We start from the raw sequence: 7334 nt of genomic DNA, 5'->3' as shown, positions 1-7334 counted from the left end.
ATGGATCGGGCTGCACGCCACAGCAGGCCTTATAGGCTTTATTATTATTGATGGAACTAGGTTGCACACCTCAACAGGCTTTATTGATTCATCATGGGATAGGGCTGCATGCCGCAGCAGGCCGTGTTGGCTTTTATTATTGCTTGGGCATGATCCGCCCCTCCGGAGTTTGACATACCAGTTGTGAGCATAGGTACTGTACAGTGCTGAGTGATTGAACGTGATGAGTGGGAGTGCGGGACAGTGATATTGAGTACTTTGAGAGTGTGAGTACATGAGCTTATCACTATGATGCATTGTATTTGACATGCATACTTGACATACATGCATATAGATACATTTCCTCATGCTATTTTGTGACATTTATGATTTCACATGCACATTGACATGTAGGCATAGAGTTGTACTTTTCTCATGCTATTTGAGAATGAAATATCTTATGTGTTGTTGAATGTTTTTGGGGAAAATCAAAGTTTTCTGATTTACTCATATTTTGGTGATTTTAGTGAAGGATTTTGGTTTTACTGTTATACCTGAAAAGCATGCCTATTTTCCGTAACTATGAACAAGCTGAGCATCGTATCTTTGAATATTACTTGTACTGTTTTCATTATACTGTTACGAGTTGTTCTTGTCTATTGGTATTGGACCTTGACCATTGTCCAAGCTCGTCACTACTTTGAACTAAGGTTAGGTTTGTTACTTAATGAATACATGAGGTCGGTTATACTCATACTATACTTATGCACCTTGCGTGCAGATTTTGGAGCTGATATTGTTGTGTATGGCAGAAGTTGGCTGTAAAGATGAACCTACAATTCCGGTGGTAGCTGCCTCTTGTGCATGGTAGCTTTAGATTTATAAAAATATGTTTTGTACACTTCAAACAGATGGTGTAATTATTTCATACTAGATTTGTAAACTCTAAATCTTAGAAGCCCATGATTTGTATTACTAGTCCTTGGGAATTCTTTGTATAAGAGTTCAGTTATATTATCATTATTTTCTCAATAGATTCCATTTAAAATTAGATTATTGTTAAATTGGCTTACATAGCAGGTTGGGTTAGTGTCACGACCCAAATTTTCCACCCTCGAGAGCTGTAATGGCGCCTACTGGTAAAAGCTAGGCAAGCCAAATTATTCTAATTATTTAACCTTTTCCAGTTTTAAACCATTATCAGTGATGAATAGATACCATGCAAATAGTGGAAATAATTAAGCGGAAGACAAAATTTGATAATTTATCTTAATACGAACTGCGGAAGTCTAAATACAACTCTACCCAGAACTTGGTGTCATAGTTTCACAGACAGTCTAAGAATACTATATACAAAGTCTGAAAGATAAAAGATACACTGTTTCTGAAATAAGTAAAGGAAACAGGATAAAGGAAAGATAGGAGGTGACGCCAAGGACAGCGGACGCCTGCAGAACTACCTCGGGTTGCCTGTTGGACTGAAGGCAGAAACCTCACTGCAGTCTGAAGGCTACAACACTAGGATCTGCACAAAAGAATGCAGAGTCCAGTATCAGCACAACCGACCCCATGTGCTGGTAAATGTCTAGCCTAACCTCGGCGAAGTAGTGACGAGGCTAGGACCAGACTATCAAATAAACCTGTGTAGTTATATCATAAACAACGGAAATAGAAGCAGATAATTGCAATTAAAATTGGGTAGGGGAAACATGCTTTGGGGGAATAACAGATAATAACAGAATATCAAGATAATATAAAGAAACCAAAATCCAATTACTAACACGGATAGGGAAAACAAATGTAGAGTTCACTTTCATTTCACATGTCGTTGCAAGCGTTCAACCCGATCCCATTTCATGTATCTCGTTGTAGGCGTGCAACCCGATCCCATTTCATATATCTCGTTGCAGGCGTGCAACCCGCTCCTATTTCACAAATCTTGTTGCATGTGTGCAACCCGCTCCCATTTCACATATCTCGTTGCAGGCGTGCAACCCGCTCCCATTTCACATATCTTGTTGCAGGCGTGCAACCCACTCCCATTTCACATATCTTGTTGCAGGCATGCAACCCGCTCCCATTTCTTTTATCAACTCCAATCACAAAAAGGGTCCCGGCAAGGGAACAATAATATCAAAACTAACATCACGACAAGGGAACAATGATGATAATAATATCCTGGCAAGGGAACAGTAATTATAATAACATCCCGGCAAGGGAACAATAATGATAATAGCATATGAAGCGCAATAAACCACAACGGAGTCATAATAATTACAATACAAGACTCACGGGCATGCTTGACACCAACGTATAATTACTCGTCATCATGCCTATACGTCGTACTCCACAATTAACATGTAGCAAATATGACACGACTCCTAATACCTCAAGCTAAGGTTAGACTAAACATTTACCTCGATGCCACGAACACAATTCAAGCCTCTACAATCGCTTTACCTCGTGATTCAACCACCAATTCGCTCGTATCTAGCCACAAGTTACTTAATTACATCAATAAACGCTAAATGAATCAACTGCAATGCATGAAAATGAGTTTTCCAAAGTTTTACCCAAAAAGTAAAAAATCGTCCCCCGGGCCCACAGAGTCAAAACCCGAGATTCGAACCAAAACCCGATTACCTGTTATACTTTATAATATAAGGCCCTTTAAACGATCGTAAATGGCCTGAAATGTAACGACCTATGAGAGAAGGGTTTTTAGAAAACATTCCCCCACGAACCCAAATATATAATTTGTTTTGAAATCGGACCTCAAATCAAGGTCCAAATCCCCATTTTTCTGAAAAAAACTAGGTTCTACCCAAAACACCCAATTTTTCCCATGAAAATCATTGATTTTGAGTTGAAATCATGTGAAAAGATGTTAATGATTGAAGAAAATGATTTAAAATTGACTTACAATCGATTTGGAGGAAGAGTTGTCTTTGAAAAATCGCCCAAGAGTGGTTTGGTTTGGAAAGAGCGTGAAAAATTTGAAATTAATGGCTAAGTATAAAAATTGCAGGTTGCAGATATGGGAATTGCGACCAGGGTTCGCAATTGCGGACCCCGACCTCTGCTATGTTCACATTTGCAAACAAAATGTCGTATTTGCGGCAAAGTATATTTTTCGGTCTTCTTTGCATTTGCGATGCAAGAGTCGCATTTGCGACTAAGGCAGTAGCTGGGGGGAATCGCATTTGCGATGGGGACCTCGCATTTGCGAAATAGTGCTAGCCTGTGCTAGTTCGCATTTGCGACATAGACTTAGCAAATGTGATCTCGCATTTGCGAGCCAGGCTTCGCAAATGCGAAGCATGCAGCCCTGCAATACATCAGTTCAAAATATGCAACATCCTAAGTCAAAATTCCACACCGTGGCCTATCCAAAACTCACCCGAGCCTTCGGGGCTCCAAACCAACCATGCACACCAACCTAAAAACATCATACGGACTTGCTCGTGCATTCAAATCGCTAAAATAACATCAACAACTTGAATTTAGCATCAAAATCTTGAAATTTATTAAGAACTTCAAACTTGCCAAATTTTTCAAATAAGGTCTGATTCACAATATTTCAAATCCATTTCTTACCAATTTTCACAGGCTCAACTCAAATCATATATAAGACCTGTACCGGGCTCCGGAACCAAAATACGGGCCCAATACCCATGGTTTCACACACATTTCTCTTTCAAAAACTCATAATTAATTCAGGAAAACAATTTCTTTCAAAAATTCATTTCTCGGGCTTGGGACCTTGGAATTCGATTCTTGGCATATGCCCAAGTCCCATATTTTCCTACGGACCCTCCAGGACCGTGAAATCATGGGTCCGGGTCCGTTTACCCAAAATATTGACCAAAGTCAAATTAATTCATTTTACAATCAATATTCATCATTTTTCACAAATTTTCACATAATGTCTATCTAGCTACGTACCCGGACTGCATACACAAATCGAGGTGGTTCTAAAAGAGGTTTCTAAGGCCTCGGAATGAATAATTCATTTCTAAAACAAGTGATGACCTTTTGGGTCATCACATTCTCCACCTCTAAAATAACCGTTCGTCCTCGAATGGACATAAGAAGGAAGTACCTGAGTCGGGGAAAAGATGGAGATAGCAGCCCCGCATATCGAACTCGAACTCCAAGGTCGATGCCTCAGTAGGCTGACCTCTCCACTGAACACGAACATAAGGAAAACTCTTCGATCTTAACAAACGAACCTGCCGGTCTAGAATAGCTACCGGCTCCTCCTCGTAAGATAAGTCCTTGTCCAACTGGACAGTGCTGAAATCTAACACGTGGGATAGATCGCCATGATATTTCCGAAGCATGGACACATGGAACACTGGATGCACGGCTGATAAGCTCGGTGGCAATGCAAGTCTATAAGCCACCTCTCCCACTCGATCAAGAATCTCAAACGGGCTAATGAACCTAGGGATAAGCTTTCCCTTCTTCCCAAATCTCATCACGCCCTTCATAGGCGACACTCGAAGTAATACCCGCTCACCGACCATGAAAGCCAAATCACAAACCTTACGGTCGGCAAAAATCATTTGCCTGGACTGAGCTATACGAAGCCTATCCTAAATAATCATGACCTTGTCCAAGGCATCCTGAACCAGATCTGTACCCAACAACTGAGCCTCCCCCGGCTCGAACCATCCAACCGGCGACCGACATCGCCTACCATACAAAGCCTCATAAGGAGCCATCTGGATACTCGATTGGTAGCTGTTGTTGTAGGCAAACTCTACTAAAGGCAAAAATTGATCCCATGAGCCTCCAAAGTTAATGACACAAGCTCGGAGCATATCCTCCAAAATCTGAATGGTCCGCTCGGACTGCCCATCCGTCTGAGGATGAAACGTTGTGCTTAGCTCAACCTGTGTGCCCAACTCTCGCTGAACTGCTCTCCAAAAATGTGAGTTAAACTGCGTACCTAGGTCCGAGATGATAGACACAGGTACACCATGAAGGTGAATAATCTCCTGGATATAGATCTCAGCTAACCTCTCGGAAAAATATGAGACCGCCACAGAAATGAAATGTGCTGACTTGGTCAGCCTATCAACAATAACGCACACTGCTTCGAACTTCCTCTGAGTCAATGGGAGTCCAACAACGAAGTCCATAGTGATCCGCTCTCACTTCCACTCGGGAAGCTCAATCCTCTAAAACAAACCACCAGGCCTCTGGTGCTCATACTTAACCTACTGACAATTCAAACACCGAGCCACATACATAATGATATCCTTCTTCATTCTCCTCCACCAATAATGTTGCTGTAAATCCTGATACATCTTAGCGGCACCCAGATGAATAAAGTATCGGGAACTATGGGCCTCCTCTAAAATCAACTCTCGGATTCCATCCACATTAGGCACACAAACTCGACCCTGCAATCTCAAAACTCCATCATCACCTAAGGTAAACCTGCTTGGCACCTCTATGCTGCACTGTGTCTTTAAGGACACACAAATGAGGATCATCATACTACCGATCTCGGATACGCTCCAATAAAGAAGAACGAGCGACTGTGTAAGCTAACATACGTTTGGGCTCAGAAACATCCAACCTCACGAACTGATTGGCCAAAGCCTGAACATCCAAAGCAAGCAGTCTCTCACCGATCGGAATATAAGCAATACTGCCCATACTGGCTGACTTCCTACTCAAAGCATCGACCACTACATTGGTCTTTCCCGGATGATATAAGATGGTGATATCATAGTCCTTTAATAGCTCCAACCACCTTCTCTACCTCAAATTTAGCTCCTTCTGCTTGAACAAATACTGCAGACTCTTGTGATCGGTGAACACCTCACATGCCACGCCATACAGATAATGCCTCCAAATCTTCAAAGCATGAACAATGGCTGCTAACTCCAAATCATGAACCATATAGTTCTTCTCATGAATCTTCAACTACCGCGAAGCATAGGCAATGACCTTGCCATCCTGCATCAACACCGCACCAAGTCCAATACGAGATGCATCACAATAAACTGTGTAAGGCCCTAAACCTGTGGGTAAAACCAACACCGGTGCCGTGGTCAGAGCTGTCTTAAACTTCTGGAAGCTCGCCTCACTCTCATATGACCATCTGAACTAGGCACCTTTCTGGGTCAACCTGGTCATCGGGGCTGCGACAGATGAAAACCCCTCCACAAACCGATAATAGTAGCCTGCCAATCCCAAGAAACTCCGGATCTCAGTAGCTGATGCTAGTCTAGGCCAGTTCCTGACTGCCTCAATCTTCTTCGGATCAACCTGAATACCCTCTGCTAATACAACATGACCCAGGAATGCAACTAAACTCAGCCAGAACTCACTTTATGAAAACTTAGCATACAACTGACTATTCCTTAAAGTCTGAAGAACCACTCTAAGATGCTGCTCGTGCTCTTCCCGGCTGCGGGAATATATCAAAATATCATCAATGAAGACTATCACAAACAAATACAAGTAAGGCCTGAACATTCAGTTCATTAATTCCATAAAAGCTACTAGGGCATTTGTCAACCCGAATGACATCACCAAGAACTCATAATGCCCGTACCGAGTGCGGAAAGCTGTCTTAGGGACATCGGATGCCCTAATCCTCAACTGATGGTAGCCAGATCTCAAGTCAATCTTCGAAAATACTTTGGCACCCTGAAGCTGATCAAACAAATCATCAATCCTCAGCAATGGATACTTATTCTTGATTGTAACCTTGTTCAACTACCGGTAATCAATACACATTCTCATCGATCCGTCCTTCTTCTTAATAAACAACACCGGCGCGCCCCAAGGCGAAACACTAGGTCTAATGAAACCCTTTTCAAGCAAGTCTTGCAACTACTCCTTCGACTCTTTCAAATCAAGCGGGGCCATACGATACGGCGGGATAGAAATAGGCTCAGTGCCCGGAGCCAAATCAATACAAAAATCAATATCCCTGTCGGGTGGCATACCCGGCAGGTCTAAAAGAAATACCTCAGGAAACTCACGAACAACGGGCACAGAATCAATAGAAGGAACCTCAGCACTAGAATCATGAACATAGGCCAAATAGGCCAAACACCCCTTCTCGACCATACGCCGAGCCTTCATATGTGAGATAACACTACGGGTAGAATGACCAGGAGTCCCTCTCCACTCTAAATGAGGTAAACCTGGCAAGGCTAAGGTCACAGTCTTGGCATGACAGTCCAAGATAGCATGATAAGGTGATAACCAGTCCATCCCTAATATGAAATCGAAATCAACCATGTCTAGAAGGAGCAAATCTACACGAGTCTCAAGACCCCCAATCACAACTATACAAGAACGATGGACTCGAGCTACTATAATAGAAT

The sequence above is a fragment of the Nicotiana tabacum genome, chromosome 7, assembly GCF_000715075.1.
Source record: "Nicotiana tabacum cultivar K326 chromosome 7, ASM71507v2, whole genome shotgun sequence".
Classification (NCBI taxonomy): domain Eukaryota; kingdom Viridiplantae; phylum Streptophyta; class Magnoliopsida; order Solanales; family Solanaceae; genus Nicotiana; species Nicotiana tabacum.
The sequence above is the reverse complement of the archived record's forward strand: the minus strand, read 5'-3'. Positions refer to the sequence as shown.